At 44.2% G+C, this 19,924-nt stretch overlaps 1 protein-coding gene across 3 annotated transcripts in view; it reads left to right on the top strand.

The window, feature by feature from the left end:
- Window positions 1-1,418: 1,418 nt before the first annotated feature.
- Window positions 1,419-19,924, top strand: part of wscd2 (WSC domain containing 2) — a 55,516-nt gene continuing 37,010 nt past the window's right edge. Inside the window, exons 1-2 of one of the 3 annotated variants that reach the window (XM_081710368.1) lie at window positions 1,420-1,590; window positions 1,782-1,920. The gene's annotated coding sequence lies outside the window, so the exon portion shown is untranslated. Of the gene's footprint in view, window positions 1,921-19,924 lie in introns of all 3 variants that reach the window. The other 2 variants (XM_081710373.1, XM_035525917.2) reach the window with 2 other exon arrangements.

Genomic DNA, 19,924 nt, shown 5'->3' with positions numbered 1-19,924 from the left:
ATTTTAGCCCAGCAAAGAAATGGGGGGTGGGGGGGTGGGCACACTGATCAGAACTGACAGGACTTGGGGCGAGTGGGAGAAACCATCCTTTCTGATCCTTGTAACCCCCTCCTTTGTGATGTCACTCCAAACATGCAGCACTTATCAGTGGCATGGTCTCACCCCCCCCCCCACACACACCCCCACACACCCCCACACACACACTGCCCCCTGCTAGCCTGAATAAAGCATGGCCAGGTCCCAAACTCTGGAGCCTGCTCCGGGCTTTTATCCTGGAAAGTGTCCACTGATGCGAAGTGGTGCCTTAAAGGAAGATGCGGCAGCGCGCGTCCGAGGAAGTGCACTTTTCTCAACATCTGAAAAGAGGAAGTGTTTTGAGCTCTTGTCTGCGGTAATGTTAACCATAGGTTACCTGTGTGATAGGACCCCTAAAACCTTTTTTAAAAGTTAGGAAGACTGGAACTTTGGAATGCTTGGATAGTAACCGCACCGCTCATTAGATGGAGTTTTAGCTATCGATGAAAAGCTTTGGACTTATTTGGTCTTATGTTTCCGCAGAACTGCAAATGCTCAGTGATGATTTCTGATAGCATCCTTGGTGTAAATATCTCATAAAGCAATCGTTCCGATAATTAATCGGCCTTAAAATAAAATGATGTCTTGCACACAATATGTGGGAAGAACCTACATCAAAGCACCCTTCATGTGGGCGATTACAGGGACCTGAGAGCAGCAGGGAGCCAGGCCCTGGGGGAGTTCTCCTGTGCCCTGCTCCGTGCAGGAGCGTCGGGAGAGTGGTTCAGAACCACGGAGAGGGCAGAGCAACAACACTGAATTACAGACACTTGGATGAAGTTGCAGAGAGTGTAGCTCAGACAAGAAGATAGACAATGCTCACATTTACATATGGGTAATGGGTGATAGATAGATAGATAGATAGATAGATAGATAGATAGATAGATAGATAGATAGATAGATAGATAGATAGATAGATAGATAGATAGATAGATAGAGAGATAGATAGATAGATAGATAGATAGATAGATAGATAGATAGATAGATAGATAGATAGATAGATAGATAGATAGTATAGCATAACGTTTGTTTTTGTGTTCTTGTTAATCACTTGATTAACTCACATAGGAAAATCAGAAAGCCTCATCGATGTCAAAGGGATCACCGTGCAGCACTGTATGACCAACAGACCTTGGACAAGGCATCACTCTGTAGAAATAAACAAACTAATCCATAGTCTGTTACTTGTAAGACCTTCTCATCTTACATTACTGCTCTCAGGCGACGGGTATTTAGATCACGTCGTCTTGGCATTAGTGGCAGAGGACGCTGTCGTGCTGTGCCTCTTTAAGAGCTGTAGGCAGTGCTATCGGACTGTGAAGCGGGGCGAGGACAAGCGCCCGCGGACCGCAGGGATGTCAGTCGCTGGCTTTGAGCGCAGCGAAAGAACAGACAGGTCTCCTCGCCACATCAAAAAGACCCGATTTGTCCGCGTTTTATGTTGTCGAAACCGCTCGCCTAGTCTCTTTTGGCGGAGAGACGTGTTTTCTCCTCGCAGAGGACGCGCAATCTGAGGTGCGCTCTAGTGTAAAGCAGTGTGCACTCACACCGTCGGCTACACGCGTTATGCGGCAAGTGGCCAGCGCAGCAAGCACTGAACAGAGCAGATTGGAGATAACGGGATTAGCTGCGTTATACTTACACTCGGTGAAGTGATCGTTGCACAACGAAGCGAATGATCAACGAGACAAACGTTTGGCTTCCAGGTGCCCGAAGATCGCCTCTGCGCTGTTTGAACGGAAAGCGAGCTGAGACCGTGGTGAAATCGTGTTTCGACGGAGGTGATCCAGACAGGGCTTTCCCCTGTCCGTAATACCAACTCTTCTGAAAGCACCGTTACTTCAGGTAACCAGTTCCTGTTTACATTAAAATCAACAACACATCTGAAATGTGAATGTGATAAGAGATGTATTCGACTCAAATATCCACTTTGAGTCGTAAAGCAGAGTAGAAAAAAATACCTATTGCCTAATTCATTTTGGCTAACCATTCTGATACATGCGGAACGATATTTAAGATTTACCAGCATGGCTATAGTCAAACATTATTCCAAACAAAATGTTAATTTCGCTTTTGGTGTTCTGTATTAAATCAACAGACTCGTAACAGATAACAGGTAACAGACTAGTTGTCTCACCAAACTAACAGTGAGACACTGGTTCATAATTCCACTAAAGAGGGAGGCCATAATTTCACACTATCTGTGTTAAGGCACTCACCTCTGAGGTCGGCAGACGATCAGATTGGAGTTTCGCTAATCCAGTGCATCTATACTGCTTTGTTTTAATCCCTGTTACATTTAACGTACTGTTTTCTTACACTGAAAAAAAAGGCTGGGACCGGAACATCATGCTTGTGTCATGTCGCCTGTTTCAAACAGGAAACAAATAATAATTTTCTGTAATCTAAATGGCACGACAGCATCTCCACCGAGCCCGTTTTTAGTTTAATAGTTTATTTGAAGAGAAATCTCCTTATTTATGACAGCTTTGCTTCTGTCTGTTCCGCGCAGTGCTCAAGAAGGGCAGCGAAGCCTGCATCTTTTCTCTGCATCAAACACGAGCGTCAAAAAGATCGTGGCAATTTGCATGTGTTTTTTTTTTTTTCGCTCTCCCGGAAACCAAAGTAACCCGTGAACACTCCCAAGCCACTTAAAAGGTTATGTAAACTTGACCGCCTTGAGGTTTTAAAGGGTTGACCTTAAATGTGGTCAAAACTGCTGTCAGTTTGTACCGTCGCAACAGCAGTGTGCCATCTCCATTGTTAAGCACAGTGCTGCAAGTTTAGGGAGCCTGTGCAAGAGTAGTGCACGCTGTAGTCTGGTGGTCTTACCCAGGCCTGCATGCTCCCAGCACGGTTCTGATACGGGGTGCTCAGTCTCACACACTCTGCTGAAGTCTTGCTTTCTGCGGTTTCCCCACGAGACCGATTCAGAAATGTCAGGCGGCCATGAGAACGGAGGCTTCTGAGCGTGGGCTCTCTCATTCTCTCATTCTTCCTGTGTGGCTGCCTCGTTTGTGAGTGTTTCTCGCTGTTTCCATCTCTCTCTTGCTGGGTTTGTACGGTGTCTGAAATGTAATTAGAATCTGTTAATGCTTCACCTCAGTTTTTTTTTTATTCCGTTCACTGATGCATGTACACTCCGCCTCTCTCTCTCTCTCTCTCTCTCTCTCTCTCTCTCTCTCTCTCTCTCTCTCTCTCTCTCTCTCTCTCTCTCTCTCTCTCCCTTGTTGTAAATGTATGCTAGGTCACAGTTTACATAGTGAAGTCATAGGGCACAGGGACATAATGAACTAATGGAAGAGTGCATCCAACACCAGACATGGGCGCTTCGCCTCAGTAAAGTACTGACCCTTGCATGTTCTGCCCTCTGTTACGCAAATAGATCTCCTGGAAGCTTGCTCACCTCCCACACTGTTGGACAAACAAAAATAAACAAAAAGTAGCAAAGCAACAACATTAATAATAGTCTAATAGAAAAAAAAATTGATGGCTTATTGTCTAATAAATGCATTAATAACTTAAGAAACAAGGGCTCAAATAAAACCCTCCAGAAAACACACACAAAGCTCACAAAGTAGCAGGCAAAAAAGTAGCAAATTACATTGATTTAAGCATTATCTTTTACATTTCTTTTTAACATTGAGAATAATTTCAGTGCAGCCATCTAACTTGTAAATGTTCACACACACACACACACACACACACACACACACACACACTCACACACACACACACACACACACACACACACACACTCACACACACACTCTCACACACACACACACACACACACACACACACACACACACACACACTCACACACACACTCACACACACACACACACTCACACACACACACACACACACACACACACACACACACTCACACACACACTCTCACACACACACACACACACACACACACACACACACTCACACACACACACACACACACACACACTCTCACACACACACACACACACTCACACACACACACACACACACACACACTCTCACACACACACACACACACACACACACACACACACACACACTCACACACACACTCTCACACACACACACACACACACACACACACACACACACACACACACACACACACTCACACACACACTCACACACACACACACACACACACACACATAATGAATCAACATGCCCAGGTTAGGCCTGGAAATGCATAAGGGAAAAGGTCAGTGGTGCAGATCAGAACACAAGAAGATTAAAGCCACGCAAACAAAAACGAAATTTAAGCATCAAGTAACTGTCGAGTGATTTCATATCACCAAACACCTTTAATATTTAGTACGTATGGCTGTTGTATTGTGCAGCTATTTGAGACCATGAGACTCACTTGATGGTACAAACTTACCAACCACCTCAGCTTTCTTCTGAGCACCTCCTGTCCTCTGATCACTCTGAGCAGTCCAGAAGCACTGAAGCACAGTGTGGCCTCTGTATTGGACATTTGAGGGCCCACTGGAGCTTTAAAGATTTGAGGCTGTGAAGGTTGGGAAGCTTGACCTCCACAGCAGTAGCCGCTATCCCATGTGTGTCCACGGTCAGCAGTGGTGGCATTCAGCTCTCAGCTCAATGGATAGTTCATTGGACTCAGCCATTGACATTCCACTAGCTCGGTGGTTGTTGTGATTATGTGGGTTCGGAGGAGCTCGAAATTCTTAGAATGCCCAAATGTCCAGAACAACTGTCTGTGAGCTGTGTCCTGTTTTGTGTTTCCAAATGAGTGGATCTAAAGTGAAGAGAATTGTGTGTGTGCAAATGTAAGTTGGAAATGTTGAGATATCTTGGTTATGCTCTTATGCATGGCTGTGTTCCAAATACTATTTAGGACACTGTTGTCATGCACCACAGGCCTCATAGGGGCTCACACCACACGTGTCACAGTAAGGTCAAACCTCTGCTGTTACAAGGTCACAGGTTGTTCCAAACCAGGGCTGCACAGTCTCTGGCAGCAGGAATCAATCAGCACCGTCCCGGAGGGGGCACTTTATCCAAGTTCTCTTCAGACGCGAGGTTGAAAGTCAACGCGTCCTCCACCAGTCGAGTGGCATTTACCGGGTAGAGTCAGAGCCAGGATTGGTTATGCCTCTTTTAATTTGCTCCCTACTTTGGCGGTTCTGTGGGTTATTCTATGTTGTATATCCGGTACTTGGTTGTGAGAGTTATCGCAGAGTGTGCTGTTCAGTGCAATTGACTGTAGGAGTAAAGTACATGAATTTCACATAAACCTCAGCTGGCATGTCTTACCACAGGTGTTAAGTGAGCTCCTTTCTCAGTCGGCAGGTTTCTTTTTGTAAACGGCTCACATAGGTAAACAAATTAGCATCTGGATTTCATCTGGCCTAGGTTTTTATTGTAATCTAGACATGAACCAGTTTATTTTTGCACCATTAATTTCTTGCTCAGACAAATCATGGCCATTTGGCTTAAATCAGTTAAAAGACATCTGCATAGTTTAAATGCATGCTTTCTATTTAACTGGCAACCCACTGGCTTGGCCTGAGATGAAGAGGTGTGTGTGTATGTGTGTGTGTGTGTGTGTGTGTGTGTGTGTTATCAGCAGAGCTCGGTCTGAGTTGAGAGTGTTGGGAGCAGTGCTGTCTAATGGACAGTGTCCTCAGTCATCAGGTTGGTAGCTGCACATCATGAATGGCCATGAAACTGGCTCACCCTGCTTGTGCTCATGTGATCAGGAGTGCGTGCGTGGTACAGAGAGAGGGAGGAAGAAAACACTCCGCTAAAGGTCAAAAAGACAGTCAATTCCAAAACACACCCAGTTTAATGACAAAAATGGACCTTGTGGTATCGACGCACCGGTGCCACATTTGAAACACTGCTCTTTCAAGCCAGCTCGTTGGTTGGTTGCAGTAGGAAAAAGCTTTGACTTCATTTTTTTTTTTCACTTCCCTACACGCCTTATCCTCGTTAATCACTGCATGACCTGCCGCAGCACCTTGTTGATCAAAATGCAGTGAGGGAGTCTGCTCCAGGTTCACCACACTCATCTCTCAGTCTGTGCATGCCACGCTTATCCTTATCGTTGCACTCGAGAAGTTGCACAGGTATTCCCGTAATCCTCAGCGAGGCTGACAGGAGTGTTAGCGTGCAGGAGCCACTTCAGGGAAGAGCGATACGAGAACAATGGAGTATCGCGATATTTATAGATCCAACGATTTCATTGCTGAAGTTGCTTAAGTGGGCTGCCGCAGGTGGCAAAATAACATCCCTTTTTCAGAGAAGTCACCTAGGGAGATATTGTCTAAAAAATGTTCATGGTATTTTACGATGTAGATTCATAGTGTAATGTATCCATCTATACTAACATGGAACGTTCAGGTTGTGTATTCCGGGATAACTTTCATGAACACAGGTGAGAGAGTACGGACCACAGGCAGCACATTTCACTGAGCTGTGGATAACAGGGTAGGACAGGGGTGAAATCCCAGCTCCAGTTCCCCCGGAGATGCTTAGCACACACCATTACACCGAGAAACGTACTGCCCATGAGACCTCAAAGCCAGAAACCGCAGGCTTGTTGCTCTCTGCGGCTCCTCCTCGGTCTCTTTCTCTCTCTTCATCTCTCTCTCTCGCTCACTCACTCACTCTCTCTCTCTCTCTCTCTTTCTCTCTCTCTCTCACCCCCAGTCACTCCCTGGAGCATAGAGGGATAATCCCATACGGCGATTTTGATCAGCTAGGCGGCCGCAGGAAAGCTGCAAGCACCTTTGCCCGATTCTGTGACTTAGGCTCCAATGCTTTCTCAGCAGAGGGGAGGTGGGATGTAGTGATCGGGCAATTTCAGGGAAAGAAGAGGTATTGCCAAGGACAGGAATGTGTGAAGGAAAGTATGGTGTGAATGCTTATTTTCAAGGAGATACTTTCTTAATTTTTCCTGTTCAGTCAACCTGTGTGGCAGTGCTATTGTGTTTTTATATTACTATTATTATATTATTTTGGAAGCCCAAGCTTGAGGTTGAAGGAAGCTACTGTGTTTAGGCTGATGATTACACTCCTCAGCTGTGGATCCACTGTGTGTGTGTGTGTGTGTGTGTGTGTGTGTGTGTGTATACAGCATGTATATTTGTGCATTTCCCTGTGTGTACAGGCATGCATGTGCGTACTGAAGTTGGTGACTTCAGGAATCCCCCCATGTACTGAAGGGTCCGGGGGTTTCAGTGACACTGCCGGCCCTAAAGCCGTGACTGATGTGCCGTGAAGAGCCAATGGCCCTTCTGATTGATACCCGTGGTTGGAGGGCTCTACAGGATCGGCCTGAAAACTGGCCCACTTAGAGGCGTAATGGAGGACGTGGATTTGTTGCCGTGCGGGTGATGGATGTGGGCTCTCAGTGAGCAACAGCCTGTGGAAGGAGCGACAAAAGTGGCACTGCGCGAGCCATAATGGACACATCCCAAAAAGGGAATTCTAGTGAAGTACGCATGCTCACTTGTCATGACTCGAACCAGAAGCCCCAAAATGCAGAAAATAGAACTGAGGCCATGGGGGATTTTATGGGCTAAATATTGTACATGTCAAGGGAAATGCCTGTATTAGACACATAATGGCAGAGATGGATTTCTTGTTGCATGTATGATGAATCTATGGCCATTACTGCTTAGGGCCCAGGTCCGGAAGCTCTGTGAAACTGGCAGTGATGGATCCGTAATGGTGGACGTCTTCTTCGGTGCATCATCATAACCGTCATCAGGCAAGGTCGGCATGTTGGATAATGGATACGTTATTTCCATCCTAGCGAGAGCCAGGACTGCCAGTGGGGAAAAGCTTTTGTGTCGCTCTCACATGACAAGTCACAAATGAGCAGCGAGTGCCACTTCATAGCTGGCAGGTGAAGTGTGTGCTCCTTGTGATCTCCTAACGAGACCTGGAGACACGTTCCCTTAGCAAGACCGGAAGATATGTGTCTCTTTTACGAAACAGTGAGAGCAGCCTCGCATAACGCGACTGAACGTTAATGCAGCCCCCAGCTGTCTGTGTCGATTCCTCCCCGTCGGTGTGGCAATTTAAGTTAATGCTGAGAGTCATAAATGAATGCTGAGATAGAAAGTATCTGGACCTAATTATGGATGCATTGTCATTGCATTATGGATGCAAGTTTGCTACTTTTTGATTATTCCAGTTGAGCTGCAGCCTTTGTTGACGAATGGCTCTGTTAGTCTGTCATTGCGTTTCGTACCTCTGTTTATACTCTTTCAGCAGCTTCATCTGCGGTCCTGTTCACCTCCGGTCTTCTTCAGCATTGATAAATGATAAGCAAGTTACTGAAAGGGCTTGGGTAATTGGAGAATACAGAGAAGGACGGACACGCAGGAATGCAACAGACGGAGAGGCGGTGTGCGTGTGTGTGTGTGAGCCAAAGATAGTGGAAAAAAGAGACATAAAGAAAGGCAGAGAGACGGAGAGAGAGAGAGAGCGCGCAAGAGAGGGATAGAGGTCACCGAGAACGCGAGAGAGTGTGGGTATTGGTCGTTGTGAAATGGAAAACGGCAAAATTTGAAAAGCGAGTCAGGAAGGTCGGGTTAGCTTCAGGACACTAATTAACTGCTCCGAATAAGGCGCCTTCTCGTGCTAGTTTGAGCTCTTTGGTTCAGTCTCAGACTGGACTTTGACAGGCAACTAATCTAGGTTTAATCAGGAATAAAACTGATGTGGGTTAAACAAAACGCATTTCCCTCATCTATGATACAGCTAAGCACAGCCTTGGAGGAAGTTACCACTCCTCTGTAGTTTCTCAGTGGGCTCGAATACATTCCAGTCGGACAGATGCCCACGTCTTCAGAACCTCTGCTTTTTGCGAACAGCGTAGAAACTCACAGTGTAGTCCTCTACGTAACAGTTATAGCAACAGTTATATTGCATTCGATACGGGCTAATGGCTGTTTGCCTGTATCACATCCCAGTCGTTTCTAAAGTTTTAAATGTGGCTATGGGAACATATTTATAGGTAAAGACAACAAAGTCAAGATAACATAATTAAAAGTATGGTTATTATGTTTCATTGGGAAACATCTAAAGATACACATGTATTTGAGTAGGAGGGTTAAGTTTCTCAATATCGAAACAGTCAGTTAGCTTGTGGTCTGCCTGATTATAAATGACTGGAAACTGCACTTATAAATAACCTTTGTTGAAAACAACAGCTGTATCCTTTAATGATTGGTTAGTCCTTTATATCTCTTTCATTGTTTGCTCAGTTTGGTAGTGCCCTCTCCTCTTACGTGGCTGAGAGAGAGAGAGAGAGAGAGAGAAAGAGAGAGAGAGAGAGAGAGAGAGAGAGAGAGAAAGACCGAGAGACAGACAGAACTGTTGAGGGAGAGATATAGTGGGTTAGAGGCCAATAAGAATATGAAAGACACGGAGAAACCGTTGTCATGATAGAGAAGAAATAATTGAGCCTGAAAAGACGCCAGTGGATGAGATAGAGAAGGTCAGGCTTGCCTGTGGTCTGGCAGGGATGCTAATCAGCTGGTCCAAGCGCCGGGTGGTATGTGTGTTCCCTCTGGAACTTGCCAACGGGCCGTGATCTATGGATACGTGGAGCTGTAAGGGCCACCCTGTCTCTACGACTTGCCCTGGACTACTGTGAGTGCACAGTCAACGTTACAGACCCTGTTCTCACCCGTAATGGCATCAGTGTCGCTGAACTGCAGAACAGCAAAAGGTTGCAAGTCTAACGGACCGAACCGGAAGACAAGAGATGGGGGCAGCGCACGACGGCGCACAGTCCGACACAGGAGATGACGAAGACCAGAGTTAAACCCGGAACGCAGCCATGTGGAGCCTCATCAAACAGGGAGTAGACAATTGGGCTGGAGGGTGTTTGGTTGTGAAATTCTCAGCTACTCTTGCAGTGTTCTCGTGAAGCTATGCTAATTCTGCCCCACAAAGCCTCGTTAATATTAAGCACACAGTTCACCAAATCCTATGATGTTCACTGTATTACGATTAATCCCTCTGAATTCAGTCCCATATTGCAGTAATTAACGCTTCCTTACAGTTGTAAAGAGTGACAATCAGCATGAGACGAAGAGACAGACACTGTAAACAGTGCTGGTGTGGTTCTTTGTCTCTTGGTCTTTCTTTCTCTCTCTCTCTCTCTCTCTCTCTCTCTCTCTCTCTCTCTCTCTCTCTCTCTCTCTCTCTTTTGGTCTAAGAGAAGCTTTTAGGCCTGCAGGCTGTGTTTGATAATGCACTCATTAGACATCTCTAATTGCATTCCAGTACTACCAGGGTGAAAGTTAAAACGCAAACAAAAAATGTTAAACAAATATACCCGCTAGGTGGTGAAAATATCTCTAACATGATCATTGAAAGCTGTTGAATATACCAAAAGATAGAAGACAGCTTTTAAAGCCCTGGAGTTTTTAGATCAATTTTATGAATTTTTTATTTTAGTATATGTAAGCATCTTTAGGCAGATTGTGCCATCTCTACAGGAATTCTGCTTGCGTGCTGAGTTTTTGATGCAGCGAGTTGCATTCAAAGAGCATGAGACGTTCTCTCAAAGAATCTTTCTCTACCCCATTTACAGCAAGATTCCAAAAACCTTCTAGACAAAACAAATAAAAACTTGGATTTATAACACACCAGCGATCTATTTTCCTCCTGCCACAAAGCGAACGCAATGAAACAATTTCTCCAGTGATGATTTTCCAGGCATCTGCTCCATACATAACGAGCCCCAGTGCACACCTGGGCGAGACGTTCCTTGTTTCTCTATCCCATTTCCTTCAGGGAAAAGCGTATCTGTGCTAGTGTACGCATGTGTAAATATGGAAACATCTATGCATGGTCATAAATTTTTCAGGGGTGAAACTTTCAGCTTGTAGTAACCAGTGCTTAATGGCTAATAAAACTGTAATGAGGTGTTTTATTGTAGCTACTGAAAAATCTGGCCATTAGCTGGTAATTCATGCTGTTCCCAAAGGAGTTGCAGGTAGAACATCTTAACCCTGCGTCTGAGCCTGAATGGCTTGATTTACTGTTGATATGACTTTATCACCAACTGAAAAGGGAAATTGAGTAATATCTAAGCAGTCCTAGGAATTACCCTACATTCAGCCTGTGTGTGTGTGTGTGTGTGTGTGTGTGTGTGTGTGTGTGTGTGTGTGTGTGTGGGTGGATGTGTGGGTTTAGTGTACGTTTGCCAGATGTCTGGTTTTAGGCCAGACAATTCGATTTTTCCGCTCTGTCTATCTGGAGTGAACTGGTACTTGCTTTCCATTGGTCAGTGTTACTTTAGCATGTCACTGGTTCATATACATGTCAAGCAGATACTCTAGCAGTTTAACACTTTGCCTCACACCACACCTACTAAATGAGTCAAGCACAAAGATTTATGGGAACTTTACAAAAAGACACCTGTGAGCGTGAACCCGTCCTGCCAGCTTCTTTAAAATGCCTCTACACATCCTGCAGATATTGCATCACAATACAGTTTGGAATACAGTTGGTTCTTGTTTAGAAACCTAACAAATAATTAACTTTTGACATAGCTGTGTGTTTTAGAGGCCATGTTTCCCCTCAAGCTCTGTACTTGTGCACTCCAAGTGTACTTTGTGTAGTTGACTGAGACTCATCTCACACATGTACTGAGACTATAGACCAGTAAAGGTGTTCTCCATTCTTTACCAGCACTGTCCAACCATAGCCTGGAGAGCTGTGGTGGTGAACGGGAGCGAGACAGTCAGCCATAGCCTGGAGAGCTGTGGTGGTGAACGGGAGCGAGACAGTCAGCCATAGCCTGGAGAGCTGTGGTGGTGAACGGGAGCGAGACAGTCAGCCATAGCCTGGAGAGCTGTGGTGGTGAACGGGAGCGAGACAGTCAGCCATAGCCTGGAGAGCTGTGGTGGTGAACGGGAGCGAGACAGTCAGCCATAGCCTGGAGAGCTGTGGTGGTGAACGGGAGCGAGACAGTCAGCCATAGCCTGGAGAAGTGTGGGAGAGATACTGATCTGTGGTCAGCAATGGCCCACTGCACTGGAACGTGACTGGCTTCGGAGTGGCCACTCAAATGTATTGACGATGAGGGTGGAAATGTAAGGATGATAAGAGAGGATGAATGTGATTGAAGCAATTTACATTTGGGCCAATGTATAGAAAAATAATGCTGAGTAGAAATAAAAAAGTGATACCCTGGAGTAGGAGATTGATCTGAAGTAGACAGATTTTGAAAGAGATCAAGTCTAATAATTAATTTGAAGGTCATATGAGGTATGTGGTACTAATAACAACATAATCGTGTCTCTTTTTTTCTTTCACTCTTTCTCAAGTCTTCGTTTCACCTCTCACATTTCTCGCTCTTTCTCTTTTCCTCCAGCATTCTCTCATTTTCGTCTTATCTTTTCTCTGAATGCATTAGCCCAGTTCCCTGTCCTCCCATCACTTTATTTCTCACTGACTTTGACTATCTCTCTGCCTCCCTCTCCATCCTCCATCCTCTATGTCCCTGTCGCTCTGTCTGTCTGCCTGTCTCTCTCTCATTCTCTTAGAAGGGGTAGTGGTGTTATGTGTCTGTGCCGCTCATATTTTATTCATGTTTTAAAAGGTTTCCGAAGGGAGGCTTTGGCAGTGCCTGCAAGCACACAGTGTCTCGGACATCAGTCAGGCACAAACAGGCACACACACACACACACACACACACACACACACACACACACACACACACAAACACACACACAGCGTAAAGAAAAATAAAAAATGTTTTTCTCAACTCTCTTCTCGTCTGCAGTCCATTCATCCCTCGTGTTCCCTCTTTGTCTTGGTCTCATTCTCTCCCACTCTCTCTCTGTCTGTCTCTCTCACTTTCTCTCCCACTCGATCTCTCTGTCTCACTCTCTGTCTCACTCTCTCATTCTCTCTCTCACTCTCAGTCCCACTCCTCTCACTCACTCTCTCCTTCACCAAACTGAGATCAGGTGTTTTGACAGTTCTTGTATCCACAACATCCCCCACAGCTCAGCTGGGCGTAGAGAGCTGTGTCGTGTCATGCCGTGCCTTCGCTCTCCGTTGCTCTGACGAGACGGAAGGCTAGTCAGCTCTGCACCGGTCGCCCTTTTGGAGACGTACAGCGAATGAGAGGGAGGGTGTTATGTGTCAGTGACCAATCATAACTCTCATCAGTTACCTCTTCTCAGCCTCCTATAAAAATGTGTAAAAGACAAAGACTCCTGCAGATTTTGTACGTTTATGTAACCAAACCTGCGCTATATAAAGTTCTAAAAGAAGAGAGTAAAAAATGAGTCTGTTCAAGAGGCTGAGTGGTCATGCCAAATAAAAAAGTTTGACAGTAACCATCCGGGGGCCGACCCGAGCGATGATTCATGCAAGGCAAACCTAACGGAATGAGCCAAGCTTTAGAATCTTGGAGGGCAGTTTGACCTAAGAAGAATTCTCAACCCCACCTCCTGTTAAACCCCGCCCCAATCCACCACGCCCTGCCCACAATCCGCGTACACTGCTTTGCTAATGCCTCACTGCCAAGTGAATGAATAGTTTTACTGTCCACGTTAGCGCAAGTCTGTGGGCGTGCACTTGCACGAATCTTTGCACTAGTTCTAAACAACGCATCTTTTCAGCATGTGTGAGGAATGCAAACTGAGCGGTGACAGAGCCCCCCTGGTGAATGCGCTAAAACTTTTCAAACTCATTCCTGTGTGAGTGCAGCAGGCGCTATAGCAGTAACTGTGCAAATGAAATGACTGCGTGTCACTGTATGCCAACGGCAGTGGGGTGGGCAGGGTGGGGTTTTATGGGTAGTGCGTATGGGGCAGGAGAAAACTTCAGTGACTAATCAGCAGTGATGGCTCAGAGCAGAGATGGATGAGCATTTAAGATGTGAAGGGGAGGTCAGGGCATGTGCTGTCCATGAAAGAGAGAGAGAGAGAGATTTCAATTCTGCTGTACTTATTCTCAAAGATCTGTTCCAGTTGCATGGTTGTTTTTGTTATGTAACACATCACATTAACCCTGTAGATGTATTGTTATTATGTTTGGCCTTAAGTGGATAAAACTCTTATGTGCCTACATCAGTACAACATCGTAGATTAGAGACTAGAGTTATCAAAGAGTATAGAGTAGTCCAATAATAAAAAAAAACAAAACAAAACAAAAAAAGAAAAATGTAGACACTGAGGCAACCCTCGGCGAGCCAGCTGGACTGTTCTAGACTTTTTGAGCATCGAGCATTCAGCTCACCTTCCATTTTTCTCAATTTAATGACCTCAGTCTTTTATGGGCAAAGCGGGCATGAGATATGCCTCATGTCTGCGCAAAGAAAATGCTGTGTCACTGTAATGGTAGTAGTAAAAGGCACCCCCAGTACCTTCACTGCAGCTCGGGGTCTTTGACACAATAATAAAATGTTTGTGGAGGCCGTACAGACAACTTGCACTGGCGGGTATTCGTGAGTGGTTGCAGTCCGCCGGTAACAGATTCCAGACGGTTTCACCAGCATGCAGCTGCATAAACGATGTGTGGTGTTGCCCTAACGTTACGTCTCTTTCTGACATTATGATCTGACGTTAAATGACATTTAGTTTTAGTCAACCGTGGTTCATGGTAATGGAAGAGTCGTAAAGATTTGTGCGTCTGTAGTCACGCCCTCCTTCAGAGTTTGAGCAGACAGGCTGCACGTCAAATGTTATCTTCTAGAAATCATTTATTTTATTCATTTCCCATTTTGTATATACACAAAACAACTAATGGCTGTGTGACTGAAGTCAGTTTTTACTTAGTAACGCGATAATACAGTTTTGGTATGAAAAACCAAAACTGGATATCAGCACATTTGGAACACTCAGATTTTCAGATCAGAACTGTTGTATAATATTACACGATTATCTACCATCAAATGGTGTTTCTTCAAACCTTACATTATGTTATAATGTTTATTGATGTGTTTCGCTCCAACGCTCTTTAAGATCTAAGTTATGTACTGTTTTATTCTGGTTTTCACTTTAGATGTCTGCTGTTCATAGCACAACAGCGTCTTATTAAAACCAGTGGGGTTTGGCACTGTGTACTTCACAAGTTAATGTATGTGCTTGGCTCACTTTCCTGGTGAGCCTGCGTGAAGTTGGCGGGAAAAGGCTCCAATGTTTGGGGAACGAACTTTGCGTCAGGCTTTTTAAAACCTCGTTAAGGTGGTACAACAGGATCTAGTGATTGACAGAAAGTGACTCCCTGGCTACTCTCGGTGTTTAGTCCAGAGACTTCTATCACTCCATTTGGAGTGTCAGTGATGGCTGTTATATAGTTATATAGTTATGTAGTTATATAGTTATATACTTAGTTATATAGTTATATAATTGTATAGTTGTATAGTTATATAGTTATGTAGTTATATAGTTATGCAGTTATATAGTTAGTTATATAGTTATGTAGATATAGTTATATAGTTATGTAGTTATATAGTTATATACTTAGTTATATAGTTATATAATTGTATAGTTGTATAGTTATATAGTTATGTAGTTATATAGTTATGCAGTTATATAGTTAGTTATATAGTTATGTAGATATAGTTATATAGTTGTGTAGTTATATAGTTATGTAGTTATATAGTTATGTAGATATAGTTATATAGTTATGTAGTTATATAGTTATATACTTAGTTATATAGTTATATAGTTGTATAGTTGTATAGTTATATAGTTATGTAGTTATATAGTTATGCAGTTATATAGTTAGTTATATAGTTATGTAGATATAGTTATATAGTTATGTAGTTATATAGTTATGTAGTTAGATAGTTATGTAGATATAGTTATATAGTTATGTAGTTATATAGTTGTATAGTTATATAGTTATGTAGTTATATAGTTGTATAGTTATATAGTTAGTTATATAGTTATGTAGATATAGTTATATAGTTGAGTAGTTATATAGTTTTGTAGTTATATAGTTATGTAGATATAGTTATATAGTTATGTAGTTATATAGTTCCCTCCATCCATTTCTTTGTTTCTTACTTCCATGTTGCCCTCTTTTTCTTTCTATCTTTATCTGTTTGACTTCTCTCTCTCTCTCTCTCTGTCTCTCTGTCTGTCTCTCTCTCTTTCTGTCTCTCTCTGTGTGTGTGTGTTTATATATATATATATATATATATATATATATATATATATATATATATATATATATATATCTTTGTCTGTCTATACAGACTGTCTCTCTTTTTTATATTTCTACTTTTTCTCTCTATACAGATGGTCTCTTTTTTCTTTTTTCCCCTTCCTCCCCTGGATTAGTTTCCCCTACATCTTTGGAATTTACAGAATGTGCTGTGTGCGGTGCTCAGCTCAGAACCTTCTCATTTGATGGGCCCAGAAAGTGTGTTTTACATCTACACTAATGCCAGATCAGAGACACGCTTACGCTACTGCTGAGAGAGGACAGAAGGAGAGAGAAAAAACAAGCATAAAGACAGACAGGTAGAGGAGGTGGAGGGTGAGGAGACAGACAGGTAGAGGAGGTGGTGGGTGAGGAGACAGATGGGTATAGGAGGTGGTGGGTGAGGAGACAGACAGGTAGAGGAGGTGGTGGGTGAGGAGACAGACAGGTAGAGGAGGTTGAGGGTGAGGAGAGATGGGTAGAGGAGGTGGTGGGTGAGGAGACAGACAGGTAGGGGAGGTGGAGGGTGAGGAGAGATGGGTAGAGGAGGTGGTGGGTGAGGAGACAGACAGGTAGAGGAGGTTGAGGGTGAGGAGACAGATGGGTAGAGGAGGTGGTGGGTGAGGAGACAGACAGGTAGAGGAGGTGGAGGGTGAGGAGACAGATGGGTATAGGAGGTGGTGGGTGAGGAGACAGACAGGTAGAGGAGGTGGAGGGTGAGGAGACAGATAGGTAGAGGAGGTGGTGGGTGAGGAGACAGATGGGTATAGGAGGTGGTGGGTGAGGAGACAGACAGGTAGGGGAGGTGGAGGGTGAGGAGAGATGGGTAGAGGAGGTGGTGGGTGTGGAGACAGACGGGTAGAGGAGGTGGTGGGTGAGGAGACAGACAGGTAGAGGAGGTTGAGGGTGAGGAGACAGATGGGTAGAGGAGGTGGTGGGTGAGGAGACAGACAGGTAGAGGAGGTTGAGGGTGAGGAGACAGATGGGTAGAGGAGGTGGTGGGTGAGGAGACAGACAGGTAGAGGAGGTTGAGGGTGAGGAGACAGATGGGTAGAGGAGGTGGAGCTTCACTCATTCCCTGTAGGCTGTGTTAGTGCCCTTCTGCTTCTGCTCATCCTGTGCTTACATCTCACTATTGACATCAGTGAACGGGGGTAACACAAGCAACTGTGTGTATGTACATACTGTGTGTGTGTACATACTGTGTATGTGTACATACTGTGTGTGTGTACATACTGTGTGTGTGTGCGCGTACATACTGTGTGTGTGTGTGCGTACATACTCTTGTATGTGTGCACGTACGTGCGTGTGTGCGGGTGTTTCCAACATGAAAATTCTAACTGCCAGGAAATATACATACACTTTTCTAAAAGTGAAAATAATAAAAAAAGGATTGGGTGGCTGAGAATAACCTCCCATAAATATGTTGTGTGTGTGTGTATGTGTGTGTTCAGTCTTAGAAATGCACCCTTTCAATCCTTTTTTTTTAATCTCTGTTTATCCACTTTGTCTGTGTCTCACTCACAATCAAACCATTTACACAAGGTGCCAGATATGTTAAATAGGGCATTGTCTAATCTATCGCCTATGTCAGTCACAATGGCTGCCTGGAGTGTCTTGTGCAATTATCTAAATGGACCGGGCTTTCTCACATATATGTGCACACGACACGCTGGATATGTAACATGAATTAATGAGGGCAGGGGAAAAATGTCCAATCATTGCTATTGTTTTCACCCAGGTGCCTGATCCATCTCATCATGTAAAACACTTTTTTGTGCTCTTTGATTAGGCAGCTCGTCTGTGCCACACATGCGCACACCGGCATGGCAAGCCAAGGCTCATGCTAGACTTTCAGTTTGGTCCAACACCATTTTTCTAAGACACTGACTTCGTTCTAAAGCATCATTTCACTCTGGAATTTACAAGGATTATAAAAGATTCTTAGGATATTGCGTTCTAGAACGGTATGTTCTAGAACTTGCTGAATGTGACTGACGTGTCTTGCGAGAAGGAGAGCTCGGCGGTATCGTCTTGCCCCCGAGCTGGAGTGACCCGTTCTCCCTGTGGTGCAGAGAAATGGGAAAGACTGAAACCAGCCAGAAACGGCACTCTGTTTCGTGCCTCAAAGAGATTCTTTGTCCTCACTAGTGTCTGGAGGACATCGTTTGACCCCTCAATGACAGCTTGGTCCTGTTCACTGACTGCTGCTGATGATTAGCCCATAGAGGACATCTGTTAAAGAGACAAGTCAAATTTATGTTGCTTTTTCACCTCAAATGTGGTCTGCTGGCCAAAGCCTGCTTGGCATACCAACTTTGTACCTCTGGTTTTCTATGGAGCTATTTACAGAGCTAACCTTCCTAACATATCCTAACATCTAAAAAGGTGGATGTTTCATGTAATTTAATAGTTTTTTTTTTTTTTTTTTTTCTGAACATTATCTATATAAAAACTAAATTTTACCTATCAGTATCAGCTAAGGTGTCCTGGGCCTTTGACTGGTTGGGAAGAGATGTGGAGGTGGTCCTTCCTCCCTTTAAAAGCCCCTATAACATTGTAGGGACTGTGTCTATTAAACCTGACATCCTGAACACAGTTGAACGGAGGTGTTTGTTGGTTCTTTCAGTCCCACTCTATAATAACAGAACTGGCCATGTCTTGTAGCTGTTTTCTCTTTTAGGCAAGTACTTACCAGTTCAGCTTCTTTTGGCTGATGAACATCTTTAGCTGTGCTTTCTTTTGTTTAACTGCACTCTGCTCTTTTTGGGGTTGGTGCTATCAGCAGAGAGGGAGGTTTATTTTTTTTAGGCCCAGCTCTCCTCCCTAAAGTTGCTCTCTCTCTCTCTCTCTCTGAGACCTGTTTTGCAGTTCAAGCCACAAGCTAGCAGATAATTCCATTGGCCCACTTGTGGAGCCCCTTTTGCTTAGCACTGTGATAGCCCACAATAAAACATGACCACTGTATAGTATATGGATAAGAGGATTACAGTATTTTTCAGCCTTTTATTCCACCCTGTACACCCCCCCCCCAAAGCCAACATCTGAATAGAAGTGGATGCTGAAGCTAATGGAGTGTGAAGCATTATACAGAATACAGTCGAGCACTGCCGGGCCATTGCTCCTAGGTTTAGATGTGTTGGGACAAGCCCCAGTTGGGCTCCAGGCTGATCCAGTAAGGGATGCTGTGACAGGTTTCCTACTGTTGCTTTTTGTTTGTTTGTTTTGTTAGTTTGAGATAGATGCTTGTTTCCATACGATGCAGAATCCCCATCACATTACCTGGTGCCTGTTACCTGCGTTCCGTTTTTTCCTGTTTGTGTTTTCAGTTGTTTCCTTTATTCTTTTCTCGTAACTGGTCCAGTCTTCTGTTGCATTCTGCTGTTTGTGTGTAATATAGCCATATAGCCTTTTATTCAGTCATTTTACCCAGCATTGATAAAGTCTTGATTCTCAACAGTTTTAACATCCATAAATGTTGTCCTTCCAAGCTTCTGGCTGCGGATTTTCTATAACTGGTTGATTTATTTAATTTGAATCAGTCTGTTGGCCCCACACATTAAACGGGCCTACATTAAACCTCATCTTGTCAACTGGGTTTTTAGTGGACAATGTAGACGCATACTCTGATCACAGACCTATCGTATTCCATGTTACCTTTTTATGTCCATCTCCC

This window comes from Electrophorus electricus, chromosome 1 (assembly GCF_041902795.1).
Source record: "Electrophorus electricus isolate QZ-2024a chromosome 1, ASM4190279v1, whole genome shotgun sequence".
Taxonomy (NCBI): Eukaryota; Metazoa; Chordata; class Actinopteri; order Gymnotiformes; family Gymnotidae; genus Electrophorus; species Electrophorus electricus.
The sequence above is the reverse complement of the archived record's forward strand: the minus strand, read 5'-3'. Positions and strand labels throughout refer to the sequence as shown.